The 18,902-nt window shown below is 38.1% G+C and overlaps 1 long non-coding RNA gene across 4 annotated transcripts; it reads right to left on the reverse strand.

Annotated features, from left to right (window-relative positions):
* Positions 1–98: 98 nt before the first annotated feature.
* LOC130414304 (uncharacterized) lies at positions 99–18,357 on the reverse strand. Of its 4 annotated transcripts, XR_008905591.1 has the most exons (6): positions 14,113–14,662; positions 13,858–13,875; positions 8,579–8,678; positions 5,727–5,839; positions 2,139–2,206; positions 99–1,826 (listed from the first exon to the last, which is right to left on the reverse strand). It is a non-coding gene; the product is annotated as an uncharacterized LOC130414304 (long non-coding RNA). The 4 variants fall into 4 exon arrangements; XR_008905593.1 differs by lacking the exons at positions 13,858–13,875; positions 14,113–14,662 and adding an exon at positions 18,233–18,357; XR_008905590.1 differs by having other exon boundaries at positions 13,858–14,659.
* Between the last annotated feature and the right edge of the window lie 545 nt (positions 18,358–18,902).

The raw sequence follows: 18,902 nt of genomic DNA on the forward strand, positions 1-18,902 counted from the left end.
ACAATGATGTAAAATAAATTTCAATAATTTACAATGATGTACAATTAATTAAGACAGACAGATAAAAAACAGAGGCAAGAAGAAAGTAATGACAGACTTTTTTATTTGACGGGTCAGGAAACGAAGACAGTATCGTTCATTTCAGTCGTTTGTCAAGTATGCATCAGCATTCGTATGTTGCCACATCTTGCCAGTGGCTTCACAAAAACATTTTTTTGTAGTGAAATAACAGAACAATTCGTCAGAATTAAACAGTTAATTTACTATATTATTCCTCAGTGTCCTTGCATTGCACAAGTCCCAGAAATACATAAACAGCTGCACAGCCGAGAGTTACAGCTACGACGTATTCCACATTGCATGCTTTAAACAGCAGCCTCGTTTACTTTTATACAGTTCACAACAGACGTATAAATTGCGACATTTATTTCAATTTATAACAGCTAATCATAAAAAGGTAAAGCAATAGTACAGCATTAAAAACGAATGCAGAGCACAAATGAACATACACAGTAAAAGGTCAATGTTTAAACCACAGTATACATTAAGGTTTTGTAACACTTTGATGACTGACGTAAAATATCGATTAGATTTTATTTGAACTGTCCGTGTACTAGTAAACTAATGCATACTTTCAATTTTCAAACACACATCCTCACTGACGCATATACACACGCAACCTCTCGGTCACTCTTTTATCAAACACACGTTTTCATTTATATTCCCGTGTTCGTCTTCTACACACACTGACACACGCACCACAGACAATTTCTAAAATGAGCTCGACTCCTCGGTCTTCGTTTGATTCAATTTTGTTATCCCTTGTCCCTGCACTGCTCAGATAAGACTTTTAAACAAAGGGGTCTCAACGTTTAATCACTTAGGACCACGTGGTATTTTAGTCTAGACCACTGCTAAAAAGTTACAACTTTTATTCAAACTTCTATATACATACACAACACAATATACACATTAGATACATTTGAAGAGGAAATTGTATCAAAATATCTGCTTGATAAAATATAATATTTAGTTAAAAGCTTTTGAGTGATAAGGTCGTCACGTCAGCAGTTGTGCACATTTCAGCACCACACGAAGTGGACAGCGAACCCCTAACAGCACCAACACTGCATCAAACTTCCTTTAAACATCTTCGAGCAAACTATAAGAAAACTATTTCTGTTGTTTAAATATCTACCACCCACACAATTATAAATCATCACATGCTGAAAAAGTATCCAGGCTACTTCCATCATGTTCATTTATACACAAGCAGAGTATTTCTCTCACGTTACGCGAGCGAATCTTAGTAGCACGCGCACAACTAAAGCAATTTAATCTACACACAGACTATTTCTTGCAATAAAACAAAAGATGTTCAAAAGAAATCTAGACTGTGTATGTCAATGTTTTCGCAAATTACAACAGAACGAAACAACACATGCGTTTTCATGGTCGTATGGTTTACAATTTCCTTACTGAGCTAAAACCTAATATGGATATAATCTTAATGTGTATGTATTCACATTTTTTACATCATAAACTACATTTTGTACTTTGTCTGTTTAAAAAACGAATTCTTTACATAGTTTATATGTCAAAATGTACACGACAGAAATCTGAATAATCTGAAATGTAGCTCTCCAGTTTATAAAAAAAGCCTTTACAGATGTAGACTTTAAATACCTGAGGGTGTCATTTTGCTCCTATAAAGTAATAAACTTGCTGGATTTCCATTAACCGGTAAAAAGCTCACAAACAGACGTTGGTTTGACGTTGATCTTGTGCCCAAGACATTCCTAAGGTAGGCTTCCTGAATGTTCATCCTGTGGAGACATAAAAAGTAGAATAAATATCTTTTTCAAAAACATTATTTAATATGCATCCTCGTGTTTATAGATTATATACAAATTCTAGTTTTCGTATATACTCAGATTGATGTGATCACTATCAACACTCTTCATTCAGAAAATCTAAGATTTTCATTCATCAGTTTATATTTAATTTATAAAATGAATGTCACACTAATCTCCTTTATACAATTTATTAGAGACACATTAATATACTGCCAACTTGAAACAGATCAGTGGCCGCTTTATATGATTTAAATAAACAGGCACCATAAGAAATTCACATACCTTTTCATTTTTTTCTGTATGCACGTCAGTATTCTCATAACTGTGGCCTTTCACACACGTGACACAGTCTAAAAGTCAAAGGAAACAACAGATTTATGATATCATAAAATAGGAATCACAACATCACAATAGGGATCATTTCATATAACATTAAGAGATAAATAAAAATTAGTTTAAAGGCGTGTACTTAAAATATATTGTTTGCTTTTGATAAAAAGAAAACACAGAGCAGCATGGCACAAACTTAAACATGTGCACACACACACACACACACACACACACACACACAGATATCAGCAAAGTCCTTTTCATGCTATTCAATGATCGTCTTAATGTGCATTTACGTCCTTATATCTCAGAAAACAAAAGTATTTCATTTTTGGTTATAATTTGGGTAGATAACTGTTAATACCCTGTTTTCAACAATGATGGGCATAAAAAACTGCTTAAAATAGATAACATGTAATTTGACTAAATATGTACATTTTATTAGAAGAAAGGTGCAAGGAACAGGTAGATTTACATCATTCAGTATTTTAGATGAAATCAATATGCTTAGAAAATATTCACAGACTATTTCCAAAATTGGGGATAGCCCCAAATTTTGACAGATTTGTTTGTGAAGTATGTTCTGTATTTAATTTCCTTGTTTAATCACAAGTTCTTTAAAACACACTGAGCCCTAAAATATAATTTCCTTTATATATCTGCTGTTCTCAAAATTTTAACTCAAACGTGGACTTATTTTAATCACAGATCTCAATCTACCTACATTTTTTCAGAATGTACAATGCTTTCAGAACACAATACTTTACGTGAGATTGATAAATCCATGTTACACATGGCGTTACGTGTCTCGTCTGTTCTTCCGTCCTTCTCTCTCTCTAAACCCATGTGCATGACCTCCCAGCTACTCATCAGCACAAACACACATTTACATGTGTGCATACATTCTACACAGAATTCTGGGAACATTTACATACCCTTACACAACTGTATTCATGTACGCATGCATTCATACACACATTCAGTTTTCACACACATTTTAAATCATTTTATATCACGCTTCAACATATACATACACTAAAACACTTCTGCATTTTTACACATCAATGTACACACACACATTTGCGATGTCTATAAAACACACTAGCCTACTTAACAGATATTTTGCGTTTACACACACATACACTCACTTATACATACAGATGTTCATGTTTTTGTACGTTTGTAACGATACAAAGATTTCTGAAACACACACATTTGAAATACACACAGTCCTTATATTCTTTCAGAATAAACACATACATACACACACACTCACTCACTGTCTGTTCAAACAGCAGAAGCACACAAGTTCACCTACACTTATGTTTGTATTTTATATAGAAGGTTAAACAAAACACACAGACATTCAAAAGTACTGAAAGAATGCTTACATTGTCTGTACAACTGAAAAGACAAACAAACATCCTTCACACTTCCAATCCTTGACATTTATTCACACATATATCCATACATTTATACTCATTAAATAATGCTATCAACTATTCTGGCAACTGTTAGACACACATACGCATCTTCTGTGTGTTTTTGTTAGTACGTAAATATGCCACCAGGCACACAACACCTGCCCCTTCACTCGTCTTCTTGACCATTTATTACACACTCACTGTAACACACATATGCACACACTATATTTCAACACAAGATGCGTTGTACACTTACTGAAACTTCTATAAAGCGATCTGACTCGCAATAAGACATGCATACACATTTCTACACACTCCTGCTGGCACAGAAACATACGTACACATTCACTCTCACAATTTGATGAAAAAACACAACTTTCAGTCACTTCACACACTCACTAGTACTGTAGGCCTATATACATTTGTGCATAGATTTACACTGATAACACAGACTTTCAACTATATTGTAAAGAATCCTGAAACACACACACACACACACATGCTACGTGCTTATTTCATATAGGCACACAAAATGTCTTCACCTGACAAAAAACAACACATCTCATTTATTATGAGAATGTAACACACACACACACACACAGATTTTGCCTGCACAATGTAATACTAAGGCCCTCATGAAAGTCTCCAAACTACGTCACTATGGTCAAGTCACCTCTATGTGACCACTTTACATCCCCTCTGCTATGATACTGAAAGACTGACTATATACAGTAAATAGTATCAATATCAAATCCAAACCAAAAATCATAAGAATCAATTTTGCAATGAGCTTCACCGCATCATTCCAACAGTATAGAAAACAGACCTAATGAGAATCTAATATGCCCAAAACTATAAGACGTAAAACACAGCAAAAATTATAATACTATATATATGTAAATAAAATCAGCATTAAGTCTCCACTTGCCTACCAGCCTCTGAGGTCAGTACATTACGTATTGTTTTCTGCGTCTGTTTTTTTGTTCTGGATATTTTGTAATTGCAAGAGAAACGGTCAATGCATTTCATGAAACCCCCAAAAACTGTGTGACGTTTATGTGTGCTTATACTGAAGCAACGTCTCAGGTGAAACTTGCTTAACAAGTGATCTAAAATTCACCATCAGTATTAAACTAGTTTGAGTCTCTTATTTTTACTTTAACACCAGCTGTACTGCATTTTAATGATTTTCATCTGGTCAGCACAGTTGAAATATCATTAAAAGCAATTATTATATATGGACATTATTAGTAATCAATACCAACATTGTACGTGGATCAAATATATATTCTTACATTAACAAAACATCATTTATATTAATCTAAGTAACAAATTTGTTCAGCCGACATGTGGCTCTGTTTTGGTTGCGTCCCAGCCTGCTTTTTACAACAGATTAAAACATATCAGTATTAAATATTTGACAAAGATAAAATCTTTAATATGATTTAATTTCTATACAGGGAATGATATCCGGATTGTTTAGCAACGTTTCAATGGTATGGCTTTAAATTGTTTCTCTTTTTACCTCTAACTGTTGAAGTTCATTCTTCCACTACGTCTGTGTTAAACCTGACCTGTCACATCTACATTATTCTTTAAAGATTTCTGTACTCCTAAAAAACGTTTTTCTTCTTTAAACACACGTAGAAGGATTTTTCCTCTTATGTAGGATATTCCAGTAAGATTACACTTTTTTGCAAGTATTAGGAAGCAAAATTGTATTCTGACTGAATTTGTGAAGATAAACTGGTCACGATCACTTGCATTTTCAAGAAAGAAAAAGCGGTTTATATTTTAAAGCGGGTTTTTAAGACATACCACTACATGAACTGACTAACAGTGTTTTAATTTCATGAAATTTCACCTCTCTCTATTTCTTAATCACTGTTCTTAATTTCTAGTGAAACTAATTCTTCTCTGTAAAAATATGGAGTGATGTTGAATTGAATCAGTTTAGATATGCAGAGGACCGAGTTTCACCTAACAAATCTAGAGAACAGATGATGTGCAGTCGTAACGATGCAGGAAGTGAGTTTTGCATTATAAATAAATTCACTATGGGCCACACCCATGTTGGCTTGTGTATGTGTGAAATCGGACGGGTGTCGGCTGATACCTGTAGGTGAACCCTCTTATAAGCTCATTGCTCAATTTTTCCTTCCCTGACGTATGTTCTTAGTTCATCGTCCCTTTCGTCTTCTTCTGGACCTTCTGTCATCAGCAGATTTCCTTTAAATAAAACATGCAAACATTTATCCAGCAATTCCACGAAACATATGAGGTATGCATGCACACAGAAACACACCCACACACACTTAAACAGCATTTGCATTTTTGAACAGAATTAATCCTAAAACTGTTTTGAGTTCAGTTAGTTATTTATTACTTACAACTGGTTGTGTTTTTTAGTTAATTGATATTATTTTATTATATTTTAGATGGCTCTGTTTTAACATTAAACAAACTTATTACACCACATAACTCAATGGTACAAATTACAATTTTAGTAATAGTTATAAATTGCAAAAAGTGCAATAGTGATAGTTCATCGGATTTTTTCTCAGATAACAACTTGTTTATTTTAATAAAAAAATATGACAAAAGCTAGGAAATCATCTCAGAAGTGTCACCTTAGTGAGATGTGTTTTTTAATAAAATCCATATATTTGTAATAATAGATAGCTAATAATAATAATAGTATGTTTTATTTTCCAATTAAGGGTGCATGCTATTTAGTGTTATTTATTTTGAACAGGATAACTGACAGCAAAATACTTATTACCCACAGACGAATATCTTGTTTAACCATTAAGTCACATTTTGCACACATATGGGCCACTTTTGATTATACGAGCAGCCGAATGTCGTGACATGTTCCTGTTATGGGACCACGTTCATAAGTAAGAGTATGTTCCCTCTCACCTAAACCTCCGCCCATAACTGACTCATCTCTCACACCTTCCCTGACTCATATTTGCACAGATGGAGGGAATGTTTGGAAAGATTAAAACAAGGAATAGGAAGCTACAAATGCAAACTTTCTCCACGTTTTTGTGCACGATGTCATCATTCCTGTGCACTTTAATATGCCCTGAAAGGCATCACGTATGTGAAATGATTAGAATAACAGTTAAAGGTGTAGAATTTACATGGCATAAATTTACTGATGTTACAGATCATTTAAAAGTCACTGAAATTTTAGGGTGAGCTTTAGATGGTGTAAGGTTTGGCATCATGTTGTCATTAAATGTTTGTAAGGAGATTCTGGTACAGTTACTCCTCCTCAGAAAATCAAGCACCACATCACTGAGAGAAATGACATAACAAAACAGTGACAAATGATAACAATTGTGCAAATTATGACAAAAGTTTAACCTAAAGTGTATTGTAATGTAAATCTGTGAACCTGTTAAATCACTTCAAAAAAGATTTCAAAAGTCTGCTTGTATTTTATTCTATACGCTGGTTTTGCTTTAATGTTTTACTTCGGTCTTGAGTTAGTTCTTGGTTAAACATTTTTGTGTAACACATTGTGAAACTTCTCTTTGAATTCGCGGTAGTACAAGAGAAGTTAAAAAGCACAATGTTTAAATATATAAGAGAAACTGTAACAGTTCACAGTCATGCTGTGAGATTTTCATATGGTCTGACCTCACACAGGTATAAAAAAAACGTTTTTTCTTTAAATGAATGACAAACACATTGCAGATATTTTTCTGAGCGTAATAATCACATAATAAGTAGATGTTTAAAGAAAATTGAAGCCAGTGTCGCAGTCCATCTCTGTCTGTAGGCCCTTCTAAAAATATAATATATTGTCGATGTAATATGATTCATTACTTCAGAATAGGCGTAACAGCATTCATAATTTCGAGTATCTGTTACTAGTTAAGTTTTAACTCACATGAAAAGAATATATATATATATAAAGTGTATGCTATGTCATTTCTGTTTAGAGGTGTAAGACGTTTACACAAATGTCTTAAATACCAACTAGTTCTGTTCACAAGAGAAAAACTTCACTATGTATTTTAGAGGCTTATACCATAACGTCCAGTCTGCAATACTGTCACTTCTTCTGTGTGTGATAAATATTCTCAACTTCTCCTCTTTGAAAAAAATTAAATAAAATGATCCATTTGCTGTATGTTAAACTACATTGAAAAGGTACAGATACTTTTCAGAGTCACACTATAATGAAACGATTAACAAATATACAGCAAAGCAGATTATTATATTATATACAGATTTAAAAATTATATATATTTTGGAGCCTAAAAGCTCTTATAATCTCTCCATAGGCTGCATCTATTTCATAGAGGACTTCCGAAACACGTCTGTGCAATAAAAGAAAAAGCATGCAGTGAGAGCTACTCAAAAGCATGCTTGAAAGCATCCTTAAAAACATAGATATTGTGCTTTTTCTAGAAATAATAAAACACAACACCGTTCAAAAAATGTTCAAACTCGCCTACATAATAATATGTATTGTGTAAATGTGCGTGTGTTTCATCTAACTCTGCAGGTATCAGATGTAATTATTCTCATAAGTCTCATGAGTTAAACCAATTCAAATTAGGAATAAAAGATGATGTGTTTTCCACAAACAAGACTGAAGATGACTTTCAGTCAAGAATATTTCTTACTCTTTAAACAAAGTTATTAAAAATAGTTAGTGAAGGCCTACTGTACATGCTTGAACTCTCTTCATACTCAAGGCGCCACACCAACCTTTACGAGTAACATCTAAACTAAAACTGCAGCCTGCATTGGTTGAATCTAACATTGGATGTCGAGTTTCATAGACAATTAAATAACCTTCAGTCGTCGAAACGTTGTAATGTAGAGAGAAATAAAAAGTCGTGAGCCAGTGTTTTGAACATGGCTAAGACGCCTCGCAAAAGGGCCGATGTGAAATGTGAAAAATGAATGAGCCAACTCTCTGTCTCAAAGAAGAGGCAAACTTACAATGACGTCACACTGAAGAAGGTGGACGGAGCTCGCAGCAGCGCGCACGGACTGATGGGGAAAGTTGGGTGGCAGCTTGAGTCGTTCATTGACCCTTTCCCTGTGCACAGACACAAGAACACAAAGCACTGCGTGAATTCAGTTATTGAGTATTTTGAAAGGTTTCACGCATTTTTGGTGAACAAGGGTCGAGACACTTGGTACAAGACAGTGTGGATACAAAAGCCTTTCCCAGCCACGTCGTTCGTTAAACACATAATCACGTTTTATATACTTTTCAAATAGTGTTTTGATATGCCAAAAGAAGAAAACGATTTTAAGAAAACCTTTAAAGTTTTCCTAATGTGTGTTGAGATATCAAGAAAATCGTATTAATTGGTTAATATAGCCTACGTGCTTGGCCTGCAAACGTTTTTGATGCAATATTGTTATATTTCTACAGGCTACCTATCAAGCATTCGCATAATCAAATAATAATTATAGAAGATAGTAAGACCAACAAATCATTTTTACACGAGACAACCTGTAAATTCTTTCTCAGATGCGTTTCTTTAGCATGGGGACCGAATGAAACACGTGCGTCAAGAAACTCGTCCACACCCAACACGAGCAGCACTTTCATTATTTCATAGTGCACTTTGTGGGAAACTATTTGACTTCTTTACATTTTTAACAAGTTTTGGCCAGAGCCCCGCTTATTTCCTTGATGTGTGGACTACCTTTTTAGACTTTTTGCAACTTTGACCAAATTGATTTCATCACAACGATATGTCATTCGTTAAACTCAACGAGTGACCGAAAACCACGTCGGTTGTCGGGTGAGGTTCTGCTGGAGTTTCCCAATTTTGCTACCAAATGGATTGTTGAGTGCCTCGATCGTCTTGCTCCACGTCATTCTGGGAGTTAAGACTGTGTTATTTGGTTCTTAATTGTTCTTATCTTAATAGCCATATAATCGAAGGCAGTGTACCACTGCTATAATTGAATAATGCGTGAGGCAAGTTAAAATGAATGTTAGTCTGACCTAAAGGAATTTGGGGTTGTCATCACTAAGGGACTCCAATTCCAAAAACTGTGGCATGCAATGGGGATATTTGCAGTTGTCTTACTCTTACATAAAGGACTAGGGACAGGAACGTATTCTGTACTGTATTATGTTAGCGAGGAGCGCACAAAAATGGAAATGCATTATAAAAGACTTGGGGACCTGCGGTGCCATAACTTCGATTGTAGTGACACACAACACATCACTTTATTTTTTGTTATGAATTTCTCAATGGACTCGATCTGCATGGCATAAAAAAAACTTCATCACCCAATGTGTCCACATGTTATATCCTGGGTGTGCGTAGGTGTGTCATATTTCATCGAGGTGACATATTTCCAAAATAACGCGTGTGTGTGTGTGAGAGAGAGAGGGAGAGAGAGAGTGAGGGAGAAAGTGTGTAAAAACAAGTGAATAAAAGAAAAGAAAGCGATGAGGCTGCGTGAAACCTTGTTGTCTTTGGGCACCTATGCTGACGTGTTCTCTTATAAACTCACACTCTCATTCTCTGTCCCTCACACACACTGATACTCTGTCAATGGGCTGATATTTTAATTTTAAATAGATCAATATAGAATTATAACTGCGTCCACAGGGTGTGTATCTTATATGTTATTGCGAACAGGGTGGGGCCATTTCAATATTGTTTGGCTTCTAAGTGAATAGCACACTGACGAGATGCCCACCTCCCTCCCGTTCCCCTCTCTCCCCCGAATGGACCGCTGTGTTTTCCCACGTGCAAACTGGAACCTCTTTGGTGAAACTGTGGTTTTGTTTGGGTGACTTTTGGAATCGTATTATCGAGAGCAAATATTCTGGCATTGGAGACGCCAGATAACTCTCGACAGGGAGGATTCTCAGACTTTGGGGACGTAACAGAGAAGTTCGGCTTTACATTTGAGCCGCAATACACAGCGAATACATATTTCTGGAAGAAAATTCTGAATTAAACAAAATATGAGTTAAAAAGAAATGCAATTATACAATAATAAATATGAACATAAATAATAATAATGTTAATAAATAACAATAATAGTGCAAGTATTTTATTCCACGAAGTGTATGGAGCATCGTACGGTGGAAATTCGGTGAATGCGCCTTCCGCAAATGCTTTTTGGGGTAAGGGCTTCCCGGCTAGATACGTATGAACAGCAAGCCCAGACCGCAAAAAGATTCGCGAAAGACAAATCGCAGTCTGCGTGCAGCAAAGTCCGTGACATCAAACAGTGACATCCAGGTGTCTTGTGCACGGCTCTATCTCGTTTCCCAATCCTAGTGTGTCCATTGGGAAACCGAGAGCCTATTCCGTAGCTGAACTGTATCCAACTCATTCACATTCTACGAGCATGGGTAGCTTTCAGAGCAGCCAGCATCCAAATGCCTGTATTCTGCGTGCGCTGTCCGCGGTGCTGAATTCACTCGTTCCCAGTAGTTTATTTTCCCTGTCTTTATCCTCGCTCCTGCCTATCGACATGCACTGACATAGTTACATCTCAACAAAGACAAACACACGTACACAGCTTCTCTGTTTTTGCCGTGCAATTTTGTTGGTATATATATCCGCTTGTCCGTGATGTCGTTTAGTGTGGAACTGAGCAGATAGTGCCGCTGAAGTGCTCTTGGTGAGGAGAGAGCAGTCTGTAATCTGCTCGCAATAAATAGAGAGCAGCGCGAGATCTTATTGGAGCAAACAAAAAATCGTCATCCACCAATCGGTGTCTTGCTCATATAGGGACCCCCCTTTTTGAAAAAAAAAAAAGAGAGACAGAAAGAAGGGGGAAACCAAATTGTATCCTAGTTGGCGCAAGTGATCACAAATATTTAGTGTAAGATAATAACATCATAGATATATATTTATCAAACGCATTTGTTCGCCCCTTCGCGTTTCAAAATGGGTTGCTATCGGCACTCACATGTTAGGGTGGCGTGCGTCGTCATGTTTTCATTCAAACCAAAGATTTACATTTTAAGCCACTGTGAACGTTCTGTGCTTGTTTGGTAAACGGGCAACTAACATTTAAAAAATACGTCCTCGTAAAGCAAGACCCCATCTTCAACACGACAACAACAACATGACAGGCTTCTGAGGCAATTTCATTGCATGACCACAGAGAGTTCACTGGCTGATACCACTCAGTGAGGACACGGGGGTCTCTAAACTATCAGCAGAACATTGCAAATGATATACATTACATCACATCTTACATTCCCTTGCAGGCACAACAAACAAACAAACATACAAATTACTTGTTACAATGAACATTCCAGAAATTTTCCAGAAACACATTTATGCACCTACAACCATCAATTCCTTACAACATCAATTACACATTTTTACAATACTAACACTTCCAAAAAAGAACCTGATAACCCCATTAGCACAATATTTTGGCCATACACTTAATCCAGCTGTGGAATGTGACTTCATTTGACTTACCCGTGAAGTTCTTTTCGTGCATCCACGCGACATATGCAGCTGGATTATTTGTCAAAAATTCACAACAGTCTCCGGTCAATCCCTTCTTGGAAGTCTAAGCAAGAAACTATACGAAGTGGGAGGGTCACGATCTATATCTGGACAGCCCCCACCCCCGTCTAAATGCATCCCAAAGCAAGATCCCCCCTCCCTCCCCTTAATCGCGTATATTCTTCTTGTGCCTTCGTGGTGCAAGGGGAGGTTGAGGTGGATAAAGGCAAAGATATGAGGATTGAGATGTAACAGGTGTACGAAAAATCAAGCCTATATGCCATCATTATGAGGATTTTATTGGGTGGTCGCATCATTTGCGGACGTCTCCAGTCAGTCACGATTCTCCCCCTTCTGTCTGCACCGCACAGCTACTGCATCTCCTGACGCAGCCAACGCGCACATATTACTCACTATAGCAGTCACGACTCGTATAAAATCAGTGTTTCCACTCAAATTACAATGCCAGCATTGACTAAAGAGGATCTTGCTATGTCTGGGATAAGTGTGTTTAACAAAGAGAGACAGTTTGTCTTTGAAAAGGTCAAGGTAATGAGTTTTTCCTGTAAATATCGTCTTTCAGACACGGCACAACCACTGATAGATAATTTCCGAACACACAACGTTACACTATCGGCATGTACGATTCTAAGCATTTAAACGAGTTGAAATTCGATAAGATTTAAATATTGCTTCGGGATGTTACGCCGCGCGACCTGTTTAAATAAATAGCACAGTTATATATGGTAATTGTATTCTGCCTTCGTTGCAAACAAGAGTCTTTACAGATGTTTTCTTAAAATGTGCACGCTGCAGAATTGAAGTTTTGCAAATGTATTGAAAGATTACAGCAAAACTGCCGGTCAACTGCTCAATGTTATTTTGCGGAACTGCACAAATTGTGTTAAATGCAACGTAAACGCATTGGTTTTGCAACAAGACAAGTAATATTGTCCGTGGCAAACAGTCGATTACAGTACTGTATAATGAAAATGACGTGGGCGGAAGAGTAATCCATGTGGATCCGCCTATTGCTACACAGTCTCAAGCACAACTGATGGAACTGTTCAAACAACGCAGGCGGGAATGTTGCAAAAATGTCTAACCATCGTTCAAACTTCAGATTTCAATCGGAGAACGTGTGCCGAGAAGCCAACTGACATCCCTTCACAGGTGATGCCCGAAACGAGGCTGACCATTTAAGGGCGATTTTGTTGCAGGGTAAAGGATGCGCGGAACCCCTTGACGCCACACGGTATTCTCGGCACCAGTCTGTACAGGCAGGCACTGGGTTTCCCTCGCCGGCTGTGCTGGTGCCTTTCCCTTTTGCGCCGCGTCCTCCACCTATATTTATTAGCCAATTTTCTTCACAAATTTGAGCGATATCCACTTACTCTTGTGGCGTTATCGGTTTCCATTCATATGTAAAGCTGTCGCGGAGAGGCGAAGCGAAAAAAAGAATCAACAGCTCAACAGCGCCGTCAAACAAAGGAGTTTGGATTTGCTTTTCGGTTCAGTTATTTACCATTCGTGAGATTCCTGCTCTGAGGAGAGAGTGGTTTGTATTATTTTTAGAACTGGATAAAAATAAGCACCTATTCTGGATGCACACGTACTATGCACGAAGTGTGAACTAAACAGTTGCATCTGCGACGTTTCAGTGGAGGGAATGGCACATTACCCAACACCATGCATGCAACAAACCGTGCAAAAAAAGAAATAAAATAAAATACACAGAACACATAATTGGTGTGAGTGTGTACTTACCAGTGCAACAAACCCTTGCTGAAAGCAGGAAAGAACATATTCATGAGTATAAAATCAGTCAAACGTGACCATGTTACACAAAAACAACAAGATGAAAATCAAATGCTGCCCTTGATTCATATCTCTCCTCAGCAACACGTCCAAGTTTTCTCCGAATCGCAGTCCTTTTTATACAAGTGATACCCTCTGCCTATTTCTGGACCACGATCAAACACTGATGCTATTTTTAGCACCAAGTAAGAAAAAAACACTCACAAAGACATCGCTCAGGAGCGTTACGTGGAGTGCATGTAATGTACATCAATTTTGCCTCTCCAACTCCATGCAAGGGCTCCGACTCGCCTCCGTTGCATCGCTGCAGTGATTTTTTTTCAAACGAACTGCTTCAATGCCCCTCTCTCATATGGCTAAACACTTCCTAAATGTTCGCCAAGAATCATCAGTCGGGGTCTTTCTCGGGTCGAGTTGTTCCCGCTTTCCCTCTTCGTTTATGTCGCTCGCCATCCTCTTTATTATTACGCGGCGTGTCTCCATGCAACTTTCGCTTGGATACTCGGGACGGATTCGCTGCTCGTAAAAAACAAAACACACACGGAGAGAGGGAGAAACTTACGCGGACTGGCGCGCACAGACAAGCGTGATCTGTTGTACTGCGAACAGAATATGTGTTGTCTTTATAGCAAAACACAATCACAATTAACGCTTGCAAAATCTCTTTTTTGAGGGCTGCGTCAGTTACTAGGCATTGACGTCACGTTCAGGTTCTCCCACTTCACAGTCTATGGCTGCTGATTACAACCGTCGCTGTTGTGCCCTCAGACAGACTTTCGGTAATGGAAATGGCTTGAAACAAGCAAAGACGGGTTAAATGAAACTCAAAAAGGGGGTGAAAGATAAGACAGCGTGTGCCTTGCGTCTGGCAACAGCTTAGGACCGGAGCGAAACCCCTCCTTGCTGTTGCCTGGCATCGTGGAAAAACTCGTTTTCCCATGGATTCCGCGGCAGACACACCACTAGCCCATATATTATCCCAAACAGAGTTGTAAGCCTGGCAGTTTTCCCATCACTGGCGCGTAGTGTAACTTCATATAATTAGATTTATGCAACGTGCAAATGACTTATGCGCACTGTCTAGAATGAGGACGATTACAGATTAATATGGAGATACATCTAAATAAAAAGTACCTTCGAGCATCTAGGTGTATCTCTCAAGATCTCTAACAACACCTGCAAATCGTAAGGGTTACAGGAGAGCGCGCAATGCAAACTAGGGTGCAACTTAAGGGTCTTGTAGGAAGACTTGGCACCACGATGCTAAAGCATACCAATACAAGTGAACATATACGAGTGTGCAGTACACAAAGTACACTAATTTGACCAGTGCGGTACATCACGAAATCTTGTAGTTCGATTTGCCGCATGGTGTCGCCAAACACCATTCAAGACCCCGCCAAACCACTTGCAGCTCACTTAAAAATGTAGCTATACGCGTTTTATTTATTCGTTTGTTAAATATACTTCAAAACTATTGGATTATTTAAAACTTAAAAAAATACGCTCCAAGTCACCCGCAGTTGACTTTTTAGAATGCGTCGGATGTCGCTGTCCGTGGTGCTTAATCTAGGGAGTCAGGTAGAAATACAAGCTTTCATGCAGTTTTATCGACTTCATCGAACTTGAAATGCACGACTGTTGAAATACATTATAATTATGCAAACAATGCAATGTATTGGGATGCGCAGTAATGACTATTTTCCAAAACGGACACTGTAGCGCTTAAACTGAATGTTCCAATGAGTGTTCCGACAACTGCTACCGAAATGGAAGGATCACGAATAAGCAGGCGGTGACGAGTAATAACGGGGGAGTGAAATAGTAAATATTTTGAGGAAGGGCAAAAATAAAACGTGTCATATTTGACTTAAAATACATAAATGTTCTGCCAACAGTGCTATAAATGGTAGCTTTGATCTGACAACGAAGCTGGACGTTTGCACCCACAGCTAAAGCTAAAAATATCCCGATTTCGGCTGTGTGGGCTTGAGCTCGCTCAGGGCTTCTCCTCATTTAACCCACCTTGCCTCAATTTTGACAGGAACAGCAGTCTTAAGTCTGTGACTCGAACGGTTGAAGTAGAAATCACAAACCTGCAAACCACCCCTATGTTGTTATTTTGACGCTGGCTCAAGGACCTAAAATGACTCGTTTAAATCGACTTTCGAAGTAAATGGTTAGCTTTGATTTAAAGAGGAAATAATAAACCTTTGGAACAATAGTCGGAGCCAGTCTATAGCTGCAGCTTTTGATGAAAAGTGACTTGAGCACTTTATGAAGCATCTTTCATGCAACCAGTTAAGATGTCATTTTTCACAACTGTGCGTATGTTGACAAAAATCCAACTATAATTAATTTATACATAACACGTTATACATTACGCATGATGTTCGAGAAACCCCCTGGTTGGCAAAAGTACATTAAACAACAACTCAAGATCCAACCTTTGCCTAACAAAACATTGTGGAGAAACCAGTAGGCTAGTTTGATGAGCTTCACACAGCTCATCAATCTGTGAGCCTGCCAGACATTGACATGGCTTGCAACACCGCTGTTTCATTCACATAGGTAAAGCCCTGACCATAATATTTCTCCGTCTCCCATTAACGACATAATCCAAAATATTTGCTTTGGATTTTCGTCACACGTTTCTTTTTCCTTTGTTTGGTTTTCCCCCACCCATCCAACCTCTCTCTTTTTTCCACTTAGGGGATAGACAAAGATGTTCTAGAAAACCGGCACTGCCCCAGTGGTTTCTATCGGAGAGTGGAGAGGGGAATCAAAATTGATGAGGGTTTGTTTGAATTTCAAGCTTAGATTAAGAATCTCCGCCTTTACAGCCCTTTCCCTCTGTTTATTTTTCCGTCTCTCTTGCCTAAATGATGTCAATGGAAGCCGAGCTATAAGGCTATTTATAGAATCTCCCCCTCCCGTCAGAATCACATGGTTCCTAGTCGAGGCACAATGACTACCTCAAGAGAAGAGCCTGCATGAATAGAGACTGTGAATATTTATGAACGGGCAAGCTGTCACATGATGTTCCCCCTGCGTAGCAAACATGTTAAATTCGTGTTAGAAACTGAGTGAAGGCTTTCCTTTGCGAGTAATGAATCCGATATGCAATTTTTTTAAACAAAATTTGGGATGCGAACTTTTCAAGCCACGTCATTAATAAATGTAAAAAACGCATCTGCCGCGTTGTCCAGATTGCACGGTTTCATCCAGCCCTTCGTCTCCATCCACACACATGAGCATATTACGTAAGGCTGTACGATGCGCGACAAGAGCGTTTAATATGTCCAGCATCGTGTCCCGACGTTTTGCGTAAGAGAATTAAAAATGTGCGCGCAAGTGGACTCATCTTGAGAGCATCTTTAACAGGTGACATGCGCACCGTTATGCAGCAATTCAGCAGAAAGAAAGTTTGATCTATTTATAGTTATAAGTTATTAAAGACGTGTTGCATAACCTATTAGTGTATTTATAGCGAAATGTGTAGACAAACGTGTGGAAACCACTTAATTCGGGCTCCTAGTTGACATGCTAACACTCACTGGTTGCTATATTTAGTAAGCCTGGCAGTGCTGTTACTATTCCAGGCATTGTACATGAGGGGGCAGATGGAAGTCTTCGCGTTTTTCTTTTTCTCGCAGCTTTTCAGTCGTGTGTCTCTGCACGCGGTGACAATAAATAGTCGTGCTCCTGCTGCAGCGTCGTGAACGATCCCATAAAATATGCGCGTGAGATTGATCGCAATTCATTATAACAGAAAGAAAACCGGTGTACAGGAGTGCGTTGACGGGTTTATTTCACGTGCACCTGCCCCACCTGCGGTATCTTGAACATTTTGTTACGATACCGCAAGGTCTGTTGTTCCAGTTTATTTGCACACCTCTTGATTGGTCGATCGATTAATCACGTCTTACAAAAATAGCCGATCACTTGCATCCCGTCTGAGGCTTTTAATTGTTCCGGCCTTGATAAACGCACGGAACGAGCTGCAAGCAAATCACGCCCAAACCTTCACCAGTTAGAGATGCTTCGTTTATATTCAGTTACTTTAGCGCGTGATATGGCGCGTGACTGATCTGAAGGGGTTAAGGAGACTGATTTGGGAAATACCTAGTCACGAGCGACCGAGGCGCCGTCTCTGTGGGACGGGAGCGCCACCTATCATCGTGTGCGCGAGCACGTACTTGTTGCAACGTGCTCTTTGAAATATATATATATATATATATATATATATATATATGTATGTATGTATATTTAGAGATTAAAGAAGTGATTTTTTAAATACATTACATATAAATCTTCATATTACCTGAAGGACGGCTGAAGTAGATGAGAGTCGATTTGTGTGACAGGCCAGGACTTCCCTAAACACTATAGAGTCACTTTTTTGTTTATTGCAGACATAAGCGCATCAGAAACGTGTTTTGTCCGTTCACTATTTATTTGATCATCACTTAAAACTAAAGTAGTACAATGATTTTAATGTAAATCTCGCTCTGCTGCAGCGTGGACATGTACCATGAACATGGAGGCCATCTAGTGGTGTGATTAGGGCATTACAGATACAACACTTGCGTTGGGGAAAACCCACGAAATGTGGAGCTGATGTAAGGCAAATAACGAGAAAACATAAATGTATAATAAAGAAAATTCATTTTGTTGCCTGGTTGTAAAACAAAGCTAAAAAGGCATTTCTTGTAGTAAGTGTTTCAGTTTTATAACCAAAAGGACATATTTTAAAGGCACGGTACACTCAAAAATACGTATTCTGTGATCATGTATTCACACTTATGTCGTTCAAAACATGTATTACTTCTGTGGAACACAAATGAAGATATTTTGGGAAATGTCTCCGAGCTTTTGTGCCATCGATGTTGTATGATTATCTCATAGGACAATCATCTGTGGTCTGTCAATAATGTCATGCATGTAAAATGTGTGGGTGAACTATCATTTAATCCTGTCTTTCTAACTAAAAG

This window comes from Triplophysa dalaica, chromosome 24 (assembly GCF_015846415.1).
Source record: "Triplophysa dalaica isolate WHDGS20190420 chromosome 24, ASM1584641v1, whole genome shotgun sequence".
NCBI classification, from domain to species: domain Eukaryota; kingdom Metazoa; phylum Chordata; class Actinopteri; order Cypriniformes; family Nemacheilidae; genus Triplophysa; species Triplophysa dalaica.